The 17,694-nt window shown below is 39.7% G+C and overlaps 1 protein-coding gene across 3 annotated transcripts in view; it reads right to left on the bottom strand.

Moving 5' to 3' along the window:
- The window catches only part of RAD51B (RAD51 paralog B), a 744,701-nt gene that overhangs the window by 154,547 nt on the left and 572,460 nt on the right, over positions 1 to 17,694 (bottom strand). The window contains exon 9 of one of the 3 annotated variants that reach the window (XR_011648315.1): positions 7,217 to 7,540. The exons of the other annotated variants lie outside the window; for them this stretch is intronic. The gene's annotated coding sequence lies outside the window, so the exon portion shown is untranslated. The remainder of the gene's footprint in view (positions 1 to 7,216; positions 7,541 to 17,694) is intronic. 3 annotated transcript variants of the gene reach the window in all.

The following is a 17,694-nucleotide window of genomic DNA, read 5'->3' on the forward strand; positions in this document are numbered from 1 at the left end:
CTACAGTCGCCATACCTGCTGGTCAAGGTTATTAAAACCATACATCTACAAAAGCTCTCCACAATAGAAAAACACACAGCACTTTTTAATTCTTGCAACTGTCTTCTCCAACTTATCTTCAAAATGTGAGAGTAATGTGGCCATGTAAGTTTCTGAAAATATATTTATGAGTGTGAAGATACACATGCCATTGTGCTGGAATGGCACAATTTACTTTCCGAAAGCAGTTTTCCTATAAAATATTCTATTTATTCACCCACCCAAAATTGCACAGGATAAGAATAATAGCATACTAATGGTATATTCTTAGAAAGTAGCACTAATGTACATGTTAGTTTCTCCAAGCTGTTTTGCTCCAACCTCTGCACTTTTTTAGCAGTGATCCTGTAACTTCTCCAACTCCATGTTTAGTACTTTTACCACTGGGCCTGCAAAGTCAGAAAAATTTTCAAAGGCAGTCCTTTGTACAGTAAAAAGTATATTTTAACTATCACTTTTGAACCAGAATTTCAAAGTGCTAATTAAAAGCATTCCTGGCTATTGCGCAAAGCCAAGGCCTTTAGCTTTCTGCTTGCAGATGCTCTTCCTCTCGTACTACATTTGAATTACAGCACCTTCCCTACACACCCTTAACTGGACTTCACAATGGCTGGCTCTTCCCAGGCCTACACTGGAGGCTCTGAATCATCCTAACTGAAAGCAAGGAGATATTGGCCTGAACATATCTGTGAGGCTTAAAGGCAAGATTCTACTTAGCTGTAGTTCAACACTTTCTCAGCCTCCGAAAGCTCAAATCAGTCAATCAAAACACATTTATAGATTACCACTACATACAAGGCATGGGGAATAATACATAGCATCTGAAACATGGTCCTCACCCTTCAAATGAAGCTTAAAATCTAGAAGAGGAGAAAGGTTTTGTACTTGAATATATATACCTAATAACTCAGGGCCACATATACTGAGAGCCAATGTGTGGTTAAAGGCAGCCAGGACAATGGGAATTCAGAAATGGGAAAAACTTTGATGTAGAGGTGGTCAGGAAAACACTGCTCCTGCTATGAGCTTTAACTGGGATTTGAATGATAGGCTGAATTTGGGTACATGTAGAGTGGATGGGGGAAGAAATAGAAATGGGGAGTTGGAATGGGAAATCAGTCAGTCAATCTAGCCAAAATAAAGGTGTGAAGAGGTAGACAGGACAGATATTCAAAGTCCTTGAGTGAGATTATGGAATGTATTATTTGGTAGCTCTGCCAAGAGTTACCACTTGTATTTATTTTGGACCTTCTAGGTGTCATACAGATGTTGTATATAGTTATTCATGGATCAAAAGAAGGACATTATTATTTCTCGCTTTATTTTATTTATTTATGTAATATAGTTCTAGGTGATTTATAAGTATTAACTCATAGAACCCTCACAGCAATGCTATGAAGAATGAATACTTTGCTCTTATTAGAGTCTAAGTAACTTGCTCAACATCTAAAACTGTGCTATCTTGCTCAAACTTGCTCAATGTCTACACCTTCCTGCTACCAAGGAAGACTAGATTATGGACTGAATGCGTTTGTCTGCTGAGTCTCTGAGAGGCAATGAAGTGCCAAGGGTAGGGACTAATCAGTAGTGTCTTCCCAGAACTTCCTTTGCAATCCCCTATGACCATCCCTTACTAAATTGTTCCTGAAAGTCCCCAAGGTGCCAGTATTCCATCACCCAAAAGGAGGGAAACCAAAAGTTTCACAAGGCTACCATGTGTATATAAAAAGTGGGGCCTGAAGTGCAGAGAGAGCTTGGGAAAGGACAGAGGAATGTGAAAAGGAAGAATAAAGGAGGGGGCCTGGGGCTTCCCAAGTCTTAAAGAATAGAACAAGGTTACTTTTTTTCAGATGTGTAGGGCAAAAGAAGAAGACTGTAACATTATGCCCTTCCATCTACTTTTTCCCCTAGTTTTCCTTTTTTTTTTTTTAATTTCCTTTTAGAAGTAGACAATTTTAAAAACTGTGAAAAGCCAGTAGTTAAAGGAAACAGGAAATAGGAGGAATATAGCACAATGGGGACTAGGAGACACCCAAACTGAGGGTACAGGGAAAGAAAAGAAGAGATCCATTACATGACTACAGTGGGGAAAGAAAGATGAGCCCTGTTTTGAGAGTCAGAGGAGAAAGGGAGGGATAACTTTTTACCAGAATATGTCCGTGTTCTAGTGTGACCCTATGAAAGAAATTCTTCCAGACCCTTGGGTCCATAACCCACAGTTTGTGAAATGCTATTGGGATACTTGGTAGACCACACCCATAGGGGTATTTTTTACACATAACAACCGTGGTTACCACAGATGATGGGAATGGAATGGCTAACTTCATGAACTTTCCCAGCTGGGCAAGTAAAAATTTTTACTTTGATGAGGACATAAAAATGCTGGTGAATATTTTTTTATAACAAGTGAATCCAGAGGAGTGTGTGTTGGTTCAAAAGAAAATGGTGTTGGGCAGTATATTTTTGCTGCTTCTTTACCAAGAGGAAATTTGGAAGGAGGTAGTGGGTGGGAAGGGGAACAAAGCCTTTTCTTTTGCCTTTTGAACTGTTAGCTGAGCACTACAGCAGTTCTGCAGAGTAGAAAGGAGGCCATTTTGGAACAATCATGTGATTCCTATATAAACTGGTCTTGTAGCCATTAACTATTTACAATCTAATGCTTAAAAATCTCATCAGGCTCTTGAAAGATATTAAAATTATGACACACTCTTCTTTCTTCTTTATTTTTATTTTTTAAATAATTTTCTCTCTTTTTATTGTTTTTTAGATTTTTAAATGTTGTCATAAAATTCCTGGATTTTTACCCCCATTTGTTTTGTTTTTGTTTTGTTGAGGTACCAAGGCTGGGGACTGAACCTGGGACCTTGCATGTGAGAAGCTGGTGCTCAATCACTGAGGTACATTGGTTCCCTTGAGTTAGTTTTCTGTTTGTTTGTTTTGCTAGTTGTTGTTTTTTAGGAGGCACTGGGAACCAAACCTGGGACCTCCTATGTGAGAAGCAGGTACCCAACTGCTTGAACCACATCCACTCCTTAATCACTTTTATATAAAATGGGAAGCATCCAAAGTTAACATCTTCAAGTGCCCAGATTTCCTTGATTCTTCTGAGTGACTCACATGGACAAAGACTGTTTAGGGCTAATTTGTGATAGAAAATTCTCCATTGATTTCAGCCATTTAGGAACAAGGAGAGAAACAGATGATTTCAATATCCAGTCAAACTGGGCTTGAAGATAGTGGTGAAGATCAGGCATCTAAAGCCCCACATACCATAGCACAGTGGTTAAGCACAGGGATTTGTGGGCCACACTTAGCCTGAATGCTAATCCAAACTCTGCCTCTCAATAGCTCCGTGACCTGCAACAAATTATTTAACCTCTCAGACTTCATTTACTATTTACGAAATGGAGATAAAAATTCCTATCTCATAGGGTTACTAGGAAGGAATATGAACTAATGTATGAAAACCATTGGCACACGTTAGGCAATCAGTAAGTGATTGCTATTATTATTCTCAGAGACAGGTCTAATCAGACCCCATTTCACTAGGCCAGGTAGGAATATCACAAAAGGCAGAATTCAAGAGGGTCTGGAGCAATCCCAAGGAAGACAAGTACTTTGGATTTTAAAAAGAGCCCCAGTTGTAACCTGATCATCGGAGTTATAGTTGGAATACAGAACCCATTTAGGTAGCCTACCAGGTATGACTCTCAGCTAGTATAGACTTAGTAGTGCCACTTCCAAAAAATGGATCCTGAGAGCTAGCTACCTACAGAACACAGAGGAATGAAAAAGGATTCCCTTCAGTAATCATAAAAGCTCCCGGGTTCCTTGTGCAGCCTTACTATTATAGAGGTAACATAGGTTTGCCATGTTTAGCAAATAAAAATACAGTTACCAGTTAAATTTCAGATAAATAATGACTAATTTTTTTAAATATAAGTATGTCCAAGTACAATATTTGGGATATACTTATATTAAAAAAATTATTTGTTGTTTACATAAAACTTAAATTTAACTTGGCATTTTTATTTTATCTAGCAACCCTAAATTGTGGCCAAAAATGTTCTTTCTAACCTGCAGAATGGAAAGCAAAGCCATCCCCACCCGTAATTAGTACTGCCTGGAAAACTGTTTTTAAAAATCAGTTTTTAGGGCTGTTACTTACTCCTCAGCAAATTTAATACTAAATTCTCAGACTCATTTTTTGTTTGTTTGTTTAAGTACATTTCCCCACACAGGGAGTTTTCTTTTTTAAAATTTTTAAGCCTCTCGGTCTAAAGAAAAAATAACAATGGAAGTGCACATCCCCTCTGATGGCATTTAAATAATCTTTGATAGACTGATATTTAAGATATGGTGCTTTTAAGGTGTACTGACCTCTTGGTTTTTAACTTGCCTAGCAAGGCCAACCGACTAAGTTATTTTCTTCCCAAAGTCCCTCTTCTTTATTCTTCATGAAAAAAAAAATACACATACAGAAATTATATTTCTCCAAATCATGATGCAGCATTTTCTTTGGCAGGTTCAAAGCCACTAAATACTAGGAAGTTAACCTTCAGGGCTTAAAGGGCAATGCCCAACAGTGCTGGCCATTGTCCCTAGCTACCGTTGCAGGCTAGCTATTCACACTGACCCCAGAGAGAGAGGTCGGCCATGTCGTGAACAAGGCCACACAGTAGGTAGACCATCCACACAAACAAACAAATGCAAAACTCTCTCCTCCTTGTTATATCAAAATCAACTGATTTATTTCCTGCCTGATTATAAGCCAACAATACTCCTTCTTTTCCAAAATAACCCAAAACAACCCCAGGTTCAAGTCCTCAGCAATTTAAATTTGGAACTAGATTTACTCTGCAGGACCCTGGGAATTTTAAGCAAATGGTACCATTCTTTTTCTTTTTTCTCAGAACTCCTCACCTGTCCCTCAAGCTACTCAGGTACAAGGGACTACCCTTTCAAAAATTAGCAACCAACATTTCAAGGAGTTTTGTTTTAATCTTCTTTAAAGTATTACATTAAACTACTGGGCCAGATGCAACAGGCCTATGGCCAAGTTGAACTGGACAAACAAATGGAACTGGTTCTATTTTACCAACCTTGTACAAGATATGTGATGGTCAAGAAAGTGCCTTTTAAATTATGGGATAGCACCAGTAAAATCCTCTGGTGCTTTGATGGTGGCACATTGGGTGGTGGCCACAATGTTGAATCACAAAATCTGAAACTAAAAAAGAAAACTAATCTTTATGCTTGGCTTAAAGCATAATGAAGGACAGAGTAGAAATGAACTCCTTCTCTCAGAAGTTTTCCTTGATACAGTCAAATGAAGTCAGAGCTCATGATTCCCTTGATTTCCCTGTTCGTGACAAATATGTAGAAAGAGTTTATACTGAATTACATACATATATAGCAATCCATGTTAGATTACTCACTGTTCCCAGAACACATACCAAACTCTTCTGCCCCTGAGCCCTGACTCTCATTTTTCTCCTGGACCATGTCCCACTCTTATCCATGTCTGCTGAAATCCTATTTACCTATTCTACTTATTTATAAAAATTCAGCTCAAATGCTCTTTTTAAAAGGAAGGCTTGCCTGAATATTTTCTTTTTGCCAAATTCCTGGTGTACTTTGCTTTTTCCACTTTTTTGCAGTTATCACATATAACTGGAATTAGTGATGGGCTTGGGACTTGGGACTTGAATATTTTAATGACTTCTGGGTATCTCTCTTCTACAGCTCAAGATAGCTTCAAAAACTTATTTTCCACTTCAGCATGATCTGCATTCCAGTTATGATCTTATTTGGTATTACCAAAATAAGTCCAACTAGTTCTAAAACTGGATTGTGTTGTTATTGGCATAATTGTATAAACTTACTAAATATCATTGAATTGTATATATACAATGGGTACATTTTATGGTGTGTAAATTATACCTCAATAAATCTGTGGAAAAAAAATTAAGCCAGACTACTTAGTATGAGGGAAAACATCTTATTTTTCATTTCAACCCCCAAGGTCTACCATAGTAACATTTAGCCTAGCTGTTCCTTGTGAGCAAAGAGGTGCATCCACTCTGGCTGGAGCGCTCAGGCAGGTCACCAAATGTAAACAGCTCTGGAGAGGTCATCACAAAGGCGCTGTTGTTCTATCTCATAGCCGAGAAGGAAAGGAGAGTCGCCATGGAATATCTACTCTCGCTTGCATCCTTAATTAGAAACATGTGCAACAGGGCCCACCCACGGGTCAAAACCAGTCAGAACAGCGCCTTTCTTCTGCCCAATGTTGCATGTTGGCTGAAGTAAGAACTCTCCCTGAGCCTGCCACTGGGAATTGTTTCAAGTTATAAAAGCATCCCCAAGGGCCACCATCAAAGCACCAATGGGTTCACTAGTGGCTCCCTACAATTTGAAAAACACTTCTTTGACCAGCACAAACTTTGTGCCAGATTGGTAAACTGGAACCAATTCTATTTGTTTGTCCAGTTCTACCTGGCCATAGGCCTGTTGCCCCCTGGCCCAGAGTTTCACTATTCAGACCCCCCTGGGATAGGTGAAATGCAAAATTTATAAGGCTTAAAGCTCTAGGCAGCACCTTGTCAACACAGACCACCTAAGTGGTCTTATAATCCACCTAAGTTGCACTTAATACCTTGGTTCTTTCCATTTTACAGATGGGGAACATAGCACCAGTACTTAAACTGTCTCAATGAGGTATCAAGAAGATGAATGGGAGATTATATAAACTATTTGAAAATGTTGTATAAGTCTAATGTTATCTTAGAGTTTATGTATAATAACTCTACCCAAAGAGTAATGCTGCTGTTCTCATTCAGAAAAGCCCCAGTTAATATTTACTTTTCTTCAAACTCTGAGAGACACTGACTTGATTGTTTACTAGAAAACTGATATAAAATCAATGCAAGTAAAACCAAAGTTTTACTTTGGGTCTAAAGAACAACAAATGCCAATAGACCTAATTATTTACACACACTAAAATGCTCTTATATTTTCCTTTAAAATAGGGAGCGATTCAGGAAAAGTCTGTTGTGCTGTCCTAACATGGGACCTTTTGCAAAGATCAAATGGTCCCCCAGAAAGCCCCCTTTGATCTGACCAAAGGTGGGTATTTAAACTACTGTGTGGAAGAAAGCTACAGTTCTTAGATTACCTGCCGTAGAACTGCTGTGAAGCTGCTGCAAATCTCTCCTTCTAATGTGAAATAAAATGCCCTTTCACTTTAAACCATGTGGTAGAGTCAGCATGTGACAGAGAATATGCATTTCCTCTTCACTCATTTACAGATACATAAAAGGTCAGTGTATCATTCACGTGCACCAGGAACAACGATCTATCATGATGTACTCCATTGTTTCTTCGAAGTTTGCCAGAGGACCAGGGACTAATAATGGGTGATTCTTGGAAAGGAACTATAAAAACCAGAGGGAGTTCAATCTTCATGTGAAGAACCGATCTTCTTGGTTGAGATATACAACTGAAATCAGATAAAATGGAAAAACCTTCTGGTAGAATCCATACAAGTGTCATTAGCTGGTTTTCTACAGAAATTGAGTGGGTTTTTGGCAACTAGATCATAGTGTTAGTGAGTAGGGAGAGGGGGTCACCATTTCAAGCCCATGGTTCCAATTGAATTGGTCACATGTTCTACAGGAAAATTATTACAGTTACTTATGCAAGGGACCAGAGGATCAAAACTTGGACTCAGTAGATGATCCTGAATGAATGACCAACCTTCCCTGGGTCTCTGATGCCCCAAAGATTTAAAAATAAATAATACCCACACACTTTGGTGTGAAATGAGGTTGCATCAGCTTTTTGGCTCCATAACTGAGTCACGACTTATTAATACTACACTGCTCTATAGATCAAGCAAGTGGAAGCTATGGGCTTCTAATATATGCATGAATGACACAGAATAAATGATAAAAGCAGCCAAATGTGAAAACAAATGATTTGAAAAGAGGCAAGCATTTTAAGTCTGCCTTTCAAGGAGCATCAGCAACCTTCCCCCAACCCCCCTAACCCCCAATGAAGGTCTAAAAGGAAGTGATTTAACACCCATTTGGCTGTACTATTTTTGGCTGGCTGATACCCATCTCTACCTCCAAGAGAGGTCTGGGCAGAATGAGGGATCAGAGTGAGTATAGAGAGGCTAGAGGGCTGGAGGGTAAGGACAGGAGAAGATAGTGGAGTGGGAGTGAACTGGGCAGTGGAACTGTCCTTTTATAGAATGCTTCTTTTTCTCTAGGCAGGACAATTTTAGGGAACTTGCTGTTAGCACACTTAAAGTAATCTTTTCAGATGTTTCTCTGAAGATTGAATGGCTCTGAACAAACCCTCTGAAATCATCAGTTGAGGAGGTAAAAGGAGGAATTTACAAAGCTGGTAATGTAGTGAGAATTAGTATAGAGTTCTTAGTAAGGTACTAAATTCACTCCTCTGATACACAGCAATTGCCAGCCCGGCTGCCAGGCCAGGAAAGGCTTCAGCAATCGGGCCATTGGCGTCTTTATGCTCCTTGCTCCTAGATTTCAAAATAGCCATGGGAAAAAAAAACACAAAAAACTGGTTCTAAGAATCCCAGTATTGAACAATCCTAGCTATTGTCACCCTATTTCATATGCCTTCTATCCGTAAAACCGTTTACATCACTCCGGATCTAGCCTCAGTGGCTCCCAATCTCCCTTGACCATTCCTCTACCTATGATGGTTCCAGGGGAATTGCAGGCCAGAGGTGAAGGATTTCTTTGTTTCTTTCTCTATGATAGGATGACATGTGGTTCTGAGTGCCAAGGTACTGAGATAAGAGGGGTGCTCAAAATGTCCAGATGGCTGGAGAATGAAAACCCAGAGAACAGAGCCAAGTTTACACAGCAGACAAGGGCCACTGTGGCCAGGGCTGGAAGTGCAGTCCTTGTAGTCTACGGGTAGCAGCGGAACTAAAGGGAAGCCGTCTCTTGATTCATTTGGTGGGAGTTGGGCAGCTTCCCAGCTGGAAGGGACTCTCAAACACATCCCTGTAAGCTACCCATGAAAGAGAGAGATGCTGTTAAAAACAACAAACAAAAGGAAACGCTAATCAAGAGGAACTTCAGACTTAAGAATGGGATTCAGTCATCCTTCCAGAAAGATGCATGCCTGGGCCAAGACCCAAGAGAATGACATTCAGCTGCTGTACTCCTCTTTGGGGCCCAAGTTTGGAGGCACTGAAAGGAGAAGAGATTCACAAAGGAGGCAGATGGGAAGGCCCCCATGGGCAGGCAGTGTGGTTCCCATGCAGAATATTAGAATTCACCCAGGATAAACAATCGCAATTGTGATTGGCTGCTTGGAACTGAAATAATATTTTGAACCAAAATGACTTCAAAATTCATATCACACTCTTTCCCCTAAACTCTGAACATTATAACCATTTGATGGTTGATGCAGTGCTAGAAATCAGGAACCACAGATCTTTTCCAGGTTCTGGCTCTTTATGACAAGCCATCCAAGGGCTTTTTCTGGGGTTGGTAAAATGAAGGTATTTTGTGTATATAGCCCAAATGGCTTAATTCTTCTCTTTCAAGCTTAATACTTAAAGTAAGCCTACCTTTTGTAAAAAAAAAAAAAAAAAAAAAATGGCTGCACCCTCTATTTCTTTCTTAATATTTTCAATGTCATCCAAATTGCTCTTAGCAACATTTTATCTTCTACTATCCTTCAGATAGGAAGGCTGTGGCTTCACAAGGTGGCCCAAACTGAACAAGATGGTGGAAAAGTGAAACAGTAAAAGCTTGGTAATTATACAGGCAAAATTCATAAACTATGAAAAGGAACTTCTGACAAGATATTCTAGTTAACTGGGCTTTGAGAAATTTTGAGAGCCATTTGAGTGATTTCTGGGGTTGGGCTATTTTCTTTTTCCTGAATGTTCAGCTGCCTTGGTTCAGTAAAAAAGGTGTGTTGGGGTGGGGTGGGGGGAGAGAGCAGGTTCTTGTTGACCTAGCTTTCCTTAGAAGACAACAGATATCTGCATGGTTTGTGAAGACTGATCCTTCCCATCAACCCTGCCTTGATGGCCGCATGGGACACAGGTGAAGCAATAGCGTCTTCTCCCTCTGGACTTGAGTTTGCAGCATGTGTTAAACTGGAAGACAGTAGGGAAGCAGAATAGTGGGTCAGTTCTATAGACTGCTTTACATTTGCGGGTACACAAAACAGCTGAGATGCTCCAGGGAACTGCATTTTGCTCTTCCCACTTATTTAGGTAGTGTCAGTGCAGACTAAGGGAATAAATCTCCATAATCAGAAACAACTGCTTTGTTATAATTTACCCTTGGGTACAACACCTTTCACCAGCACTATTATTTTTTGAAACACCACATTTCTCCTCATGGTTCTATCATTCTGTATGGATCTGGGCCTTTGTTGATGAAGAGTAGTGCTCAGTTACCCGCACAAATGGAAAAATAATATTTATTTGATTTGTACAAGGTATGTTGAAATAACAATGCTGAGCTTCAATGGGTCGATCTGCTGAATTGTAATATGTTTGGGGCCAAGATCCAGTTACCATCTCTTTTCTTCCTGCCCTCCATCCAAATAACATCAACATCTATGGGATGAGTTTTCTGAACAGCACTGGTGCTATTTTGAGTATGATAACAGAGGGAAAAAAGATCTCGAGCTGAGATATCATGAAGATTGCAATAGGAACAGGATACCCTTTGAAAAGAGAATCCAAGCTCTTCAGAGGGGTAAGAATTCAGGATGTTCAAGGTCACTGCTGTGGCACTGTCATTTATCACTGGCTAGAGAAACACAATGATTTCCTGAAAATAAAAAAGGCTTTTCGCCTGAATTTTCTCCTGACATAAACCATTATCCACTTGCAAAAGATGAGAAAAAAAGTCATACATATGTTAACTTCAAGCCTTTAAAATAGCCATTGCCTGCTTCCCAAATGGCCTGCTTACTAAGCCTCATTTTCTTGCAATGATTTCCTCTTCATACTGAGCTGCTTAGGAGTAGTCTCTTAAAACTGATTTTGTTGGTTTTTCTTTCTTTCTTTTTCCTTTCTTTTTTCTACTAGATTATATGTTGGGCTGCAGTTAACAGCGCTGACATGGCACCAATAATATACTCTACATTCCTCACTCATGGAAACCTTCTAGAAAGACTGGGTTTTATCCATACAAAAATGAGGTATACAGGATTCAGAAAAATGGAACATAGGGAGGTAAGAGGTGATGGATGAAAGACCCTCATCTAAACAGGTTCATCTCCAATAAACTATCTTATGATAGTTTAGGAGCTCACTGTTGGGAGAATAACATGGCAGAAGTTCACTCCACAAAGGAGGCTGCACCTTCACTGTAATATCTTGGGAAAAACCTGTGAGAGAAGTAGTAAAATGGTCACAAAGGGGCTAGTGAAAAATAGCAAGAAAAAAGGCTGGAACCTGATTCAAATAACCGTGGCTGCTCTCTGCCCTATATAGTTTAATTTTTTTTTTTTTTTTTTAGACAAACTAGCTTTCTCTAAAGAGAAAGAGGACTGCCCTCTTTCCTCTCACACCAGTCTGATTTGTCCTACCTCAAACACAATACCAATAAGAGTGGTCATGGCACAACCTGGCGTTCTCCCCCAATGATTGTTATGATCATATCTGTCATGTGGTTTGCAGATTTGTTGAGCTTTGTAAAAAGTACAAACACAGAGGATGAAAAAGTGGAACACTTAAAAATTCATCAGGTGATAAGAGGAAATAGGGCCCACAGGCAAAATAGTGCCTGAAGCTTTGATGTGGTCCTTTCTATCCTAGAGTGGTTATCTGATCTTGCTTCTCTCCAATACCATCAGAGACTGAAGATACCAGAGGAAGAGGAATTTTACCTAGGAGAGATACAGGCCTCCTCAGAAGTCTTTACAAATCTCTCCAGGAGTCATCTTTGAGGGAAATGGCTGATTCAAAACTGATTTATTTGTAAGGCCTTGAATTATAGAAAACAGGAATATAGATTTTTAAATTTCCATGCTTACCAATGGGGCTAAGCTAAAATAAAATAACAGAATCAAATAATACCTTACAAACAATCTTACCTAATCATCAAATTATGCTTCCTCCAGACGTCTGGTCAAGTTAATTTTCATATAATACCCTGGTTCGTCTAAGAATATTCTTTATATAATACCATCATACTCTATTGAAATTCCCTAAATATTGCAACTGAAATAACCATTTCCCCATGATTACTGTTTTCTTTGGTTACGAGAACTAACTCTATTACTGTTGAATACCTGTGGCTCTGTATCACTTCACTTGCCATATTTCCAGTGGAGAATTTGACTCTACCAACAGCTGGAAAGTTATAACAACATGGTCATTACATATGCTTCTTTAGAGGGATTTAATGAAAGCAATTAGGGTCTTTATTTGTCAGTATTATTATTCTTCGGAAAATATTGTAGAAGTTTCTAAGAGTAGACTGAGAACTCCATGCTTCTGGTGACCCCCTTCATTTACCCCATGATTTTCATTTCTAAAAATGATAAAAGCTAGATCTAGCAGGAACTATTTGGGTTTATGATCTTGGAAGATTAGTGCTGCTGAATATCTACCTGGATTTCATCTTTTACCCTTGACCTCTCTCTAATTCTCTGGGATTCTCCTTTTTCTCTTTTTGAAAATAAATGGTTTATCTGCCTCCCATTTCTATCCAGGGCTCTGAATTGTGATGTTGCTGATGAGTACTGACCTCTCCATGGCTCTTTTCTCTCCTAATACCAGTGCCATCGACTTGGCTTTTCTTTGATAACTGGAAAGTGGGTAGCAGCTGCCCACACTTGATGAGGCTGATCTGCTGCAAATGCTTTCCATAGAACGGATGAAACAGAACTTCCTTTCTTGGTGGAGAACATGAGCTCTCTTTAAATGCCTTATTAATTAATGAAGGGTCTTGCTGTAGGAAGAATAGCTTTCCCAGTCCATAGCAAGATAACTTATGAAATAATCTGTTTTTGTTTCTAAGAACTAAACATGGCATACTGGTCTTTAAGTGACAGAGGAACATCATAAAACAGAATGGTGATGTATCAAAGATATGTTCATAGGCCTAATCTTGTTTACTAAGAGCCTTCTCTCTCAGTATTATCTACATGCTAAAATCAATGGATGGCATCTTTTCCAATAGAAAATGCATTTGGTGTCAATTCACTTTCCTAACAACAGAGACTACCCTTTAGCAAGATGGAGAACATTAAGCTCCATTGTTCAGGCTGAGGATGACTGACTTGGGTGGCAGGAAGCTGAACAGTATCTTCTCTGGAGAAGAAAATGCCTGAGGGTAGCAATGCTCATTCTCAAACTGCCTTTTTTTCCCCTTCTTCTAATGATAGAGACATAATGACAAGAGAAAAACCAAAGATTGTCTCAAATCATAGAACTGGAAAGGACCTCAAGAAATCACCATCTGACTCAGTCCCCTCTAAGATGCTTTGTTTCTTAAATAATTATATAAACCCCAAAGCATTGTGATTCAATAAGGTCTAAGTGCTCAGCAAAGTATTTTATAAATGATTTTATTATGCTCCTTGTGGAGTCTTATTATTTTAAATAATGAAATTTGGCAATTTTAAGATTTTACAAATTGTTAAATGGAGAAAGTAAGAATAGGATCCAAGTTGTGTTCCTTTGGCAAAAGAAATATTTGTGCCACTGGTCTATGTCTCAAACAACCAGAAACTCACTCTCCATCATTGCGATTATTCAGAAATGCCCTGCCAGTTATATTCCCTTTACTCTCACTGACAGAAAGGAAGACATATTGGATAAGCTGATATAATGGAAGAATCCTGATGCACAAAATGTCCTAAAGTCTTTCAGGGCAAAAAAAAATAGAAAACAACAACACCACCCACATGCATAATTATGTAATTCCACCATTGAGATTATTTAGAAAACAGCAGGGGAGAAATACCATCCACTGTACATTCCTCGAGAACCTCCAATCAAGGGCTCTAGCCATTTAAAAACATGTTTCCTGGCTTCAAACTGGCTATAAATAAATTTAATAAGGGGAAAAAAAAATCACTGCACCATTTACAGTTCTCTCTCAACTCCAGCTGACAAAAATCCAGTCCAGATGTTTGTTTTGCAAGAGTAACAGCAAAAGGGTGAGCCTCAGTCATGAGTATGAAAGCCCCAGAAGAAAAGAATGAGTTAGAAGAGAAAGGGAGAGCAAGGTTAGCAGGGAGGGTGTGGACAAACCTGATTTAATACTGATTAACAGAAACACAATCATTAATTTATTTTGTGCATAAGAAATCCTGCTTATTAGTCTCTCTCCTGCCTCAGCACCCCTTTCAAAGCCACAGGGGCTTGGCTGGTAAAGCCTGAAATGGTTGTTCCATAACCTTTGCTTTTAAATTAAACAAATGACCTCAGATTTTGGAGCAGTTGTTGACTCAGAGGAAAGTATGCCATTAAAAGTGTGCCAGAAACAGATTTAATTGGTACAAGTTCTAAAAAGTGCTCGAAAGAGCATAGGCTTCCTGCATATAGATTTCAGGGAAATTACTCAACGGCCGCACAGCTTTGTCAGAATTTGAGATGTGAAACAAGGCAGCTGAAAGGCTCCGTATCAAAAGAATAAATTCAATTCGGGAGATATTAATCTGATTACCTAAGTAAGGCTGTGAATCGGATATGCTCCATTGTGCGCTCTCGTTCAACCTGGACAGCTGGAGGAGCCAATAATTTCCCTTTCCCTGGCATATAATTAAGTTTTAAGAGACGATCAAGTTACGGATACAAAGTTTTAAGAAATATTTCATTCAGGAGTGGCATTTACAGTGCTCGCCTGATGCAAGAGACATTGTTCGCTTTATTTCCTTGAGCCACGCTGGAGTGTGTGTGGCTCAGGGCCTAGGGACTTGGTGTTTGTGTTTCAGCCTACAGTGAACGCCCTCCGTGCACCTGCCTGGAGGAAAAACCAGTCCAGCCGCCTCCCAAGACAAAAGGGCCCTGTATTAAGTGCTGAAAACCCAGACGTGAATTGACCCTGTCAAATTCCAGCTAGGAAAAAAAAATCAGTTATTTCAACCAATCCAAGAGGAGCTATCATGTAGGTTTTTGGATTTCCTTTCTCATCCCCACTGAGTCTGAACAGAAGTCACTTCCTTTCTCATAGTCTCCATGCCTTTCTAGATTCCTTTGCTGATGGCACAATCTGTTGCCTGACACACCATATTCTGTCCTCCAGTGATAAACACATATTCTCTTGCTCTTTTTCTACCAGATCCTTCCCATCAGAATCTTATGTTGGTCATTAAGAATATGCAAGGACATCCTCCCAAAGAGATATCATTACTAACTTAGGTGTTTTCAAAGATTTCCTGAATGCACACATCACAAATTCCAGGTACACTTAGAATTGTAAGAATGAGGCCAAAGGGTCATTATATTTCCTTCATGTCCATTATAGCTCCCAAAGCCAACTGGACAAAGGCCATACTGGGCCACACATACCAGTTTTAGATGACTTCCCTTGGGAGAACTGTTCTGCTTGGACTTGTTCTAGTTCATATCTAGAATCATACTAGTTTCAGATGATCTGTGTATTCTCATGAAAAGAAATGACTTCTCACAAAATTTAAAACCCAACCGTGTGAAGTTTTATTCTTGAATTTCATCAGAAGCATGGGCAACTTTAAGTCCAGGCCAGAGGAATAAACTGAAAAGGACAGCCTGATTATTCCAATTTAAGAGTGAAAGTTGGTTACAAATTCAAAAAAAGACCTGGGAATTGCAATCTCTTAATTCTCTAGGCCAACCCTAAGTGGAGGTGGAATTAACTAAATAATGATTTTGATAATGATTTAAAACTCCCATAGATAGTAAGCCTTTGGCTACAGAACACTTCTGAGTATATCTGGTGATGAATAGCTAAATTTCAAGGGTTAACAGCTTTCTCGGGGTTGCTCCAACAGCTTTTCCAAACTCTAGCCCTGAGTGGCAGGAAAGCCAGTGAACAGCACAGGAAAGCCAGGTTCCCTAGCATGACTATTCCACCAGAATGTGCTTAATTGTTTGTATCTGGGGAAAGCATAGAAACCAGGCAGCAGTTTATCTGAGTTGGTGCTCATTAAAAGCTGGCCAAGAAAAAGTCACCCACCACAGGTGCTAAGCTACACCGCGCTACCTTGGCTAGCCCAGCGTATGGAGTTCTCAGTGAAACACAGGGCTGCTTTACAGTCTGCCACTCTATGAGTGGGTCTAACACAGTGATTGAGATTACCTGTTGGCTGATATCCAGGGTGCTGCATTCACTGTGATTCAGGACAGACTGATCACAGGAGTCCATCTTAGTTCTGCCCTGATCTCCTAAGATGGTGGCCCAAGCACTGATGACAATGATCTCTCCCTTCCATGAGTACCTCTGACATTAAAAGCATGCCTCTCTCATCCTGCTAATTCCCTAGGTGCTGTGCTGTAATGTGACTTTACCTGTTTCATTTATTTGGGCCTCAGTTTCTGACCTTTCTCTATTGTCTTATCTTCTCTCTTATCCATTATAGTGTAACACATACAGCAAGTTTAGATGTCTGGTTTAGCTTCATGACAGTATGCAAGAATACAAAGGCTCAAACCAGATAAAGTTGACAAAAGCTAGAATTAGCTTTTATGCTCCTAGAGGGCAGGGGCAAACCTGTTAGTTGTTCTTTTTACCCTCTGAACACCCGCAAGCATTTCACATTATACATGTTCCATACTGAATGGATAAATGAATGAAGGAAGCTGATGCTCAAGTTTTGGTTTTGATCCCATTTTTCTTGGGACAGCTCTACAATGAAAACAAGGAGGGGAGAAATCTGAACTTTACCATAGACCTAGAAGATCAATGACAGGATTACACAAGATGACTTATCAAGATGTAGAAAGAAAATAATGGAATCGATCTCGCTTTAAAAAAACAAACATATTTCTGACATGTTTTACATAATTTAATAGTATAGTAGCATCTATATTTTACAGATAGCAACTTTACATATTTTGGGGGAATGTGCTAAAGAATAATGGGTTGTGGGTTTTAAAAATATGAAGAGTACTGCTCTAGAATAGTGACAGTGACAAAGGGATGTGTCAAAATTCTCATAGGAGGGTCTGGCCTGGGGTTTGCCTTAGGAAGATCTTTAAAGGATGAGCAGAGAGGCCTCTCTGAGGATGAAAAGAGAAGCGGGATTTGGCTCAACTGATAGAGCGTCTGCCTACCACATGGGAGGTCGAGGGTTCAAATCCAGGGTCTCCTGGCCCGTGTGGTGAGCTGGCCCATATGTAGTGCTGATTGTATGCAAGGAGTGCTGTACCATGCAGGGGTGTCCTCCGTATAGGGGAGCTCCACACGCAAGGCGTATGCTCTATAAAGAGAGCCACCCCATGCAAAAAAAGCACAGCCTGCCTAGGAGATGCGCTGCTCACGCAGAGAGCTGACGCAGCAAGATGACGCAACAAAAACAGACAGATTCCCAGTGCTGCTGACAAGAATCCAAGTGGACACAGAAGAACACACACAGCAAATGGACCAGAAAGCAGACAACGGGGGTGGGGTGGGAGGAAGGGGAGAGAAATAAAGAAAAAAATAAATCTTA

Source organism: Dasypus novemcinctus, chromosome 3 (assembly GCF_030445035.2).
Source record: "Dasypus novemcinctus isolate mDasNov1 chromosome 3, mDasNov1.1.hap2, whole genome shotgun sequence".
NCBI classification, from domain to species: Eukaryota; Metazoa; Chordata; class Mammalia; order Cingulata; family Dasypodidae; genus Dasypus; species Dasypus novemcinctus.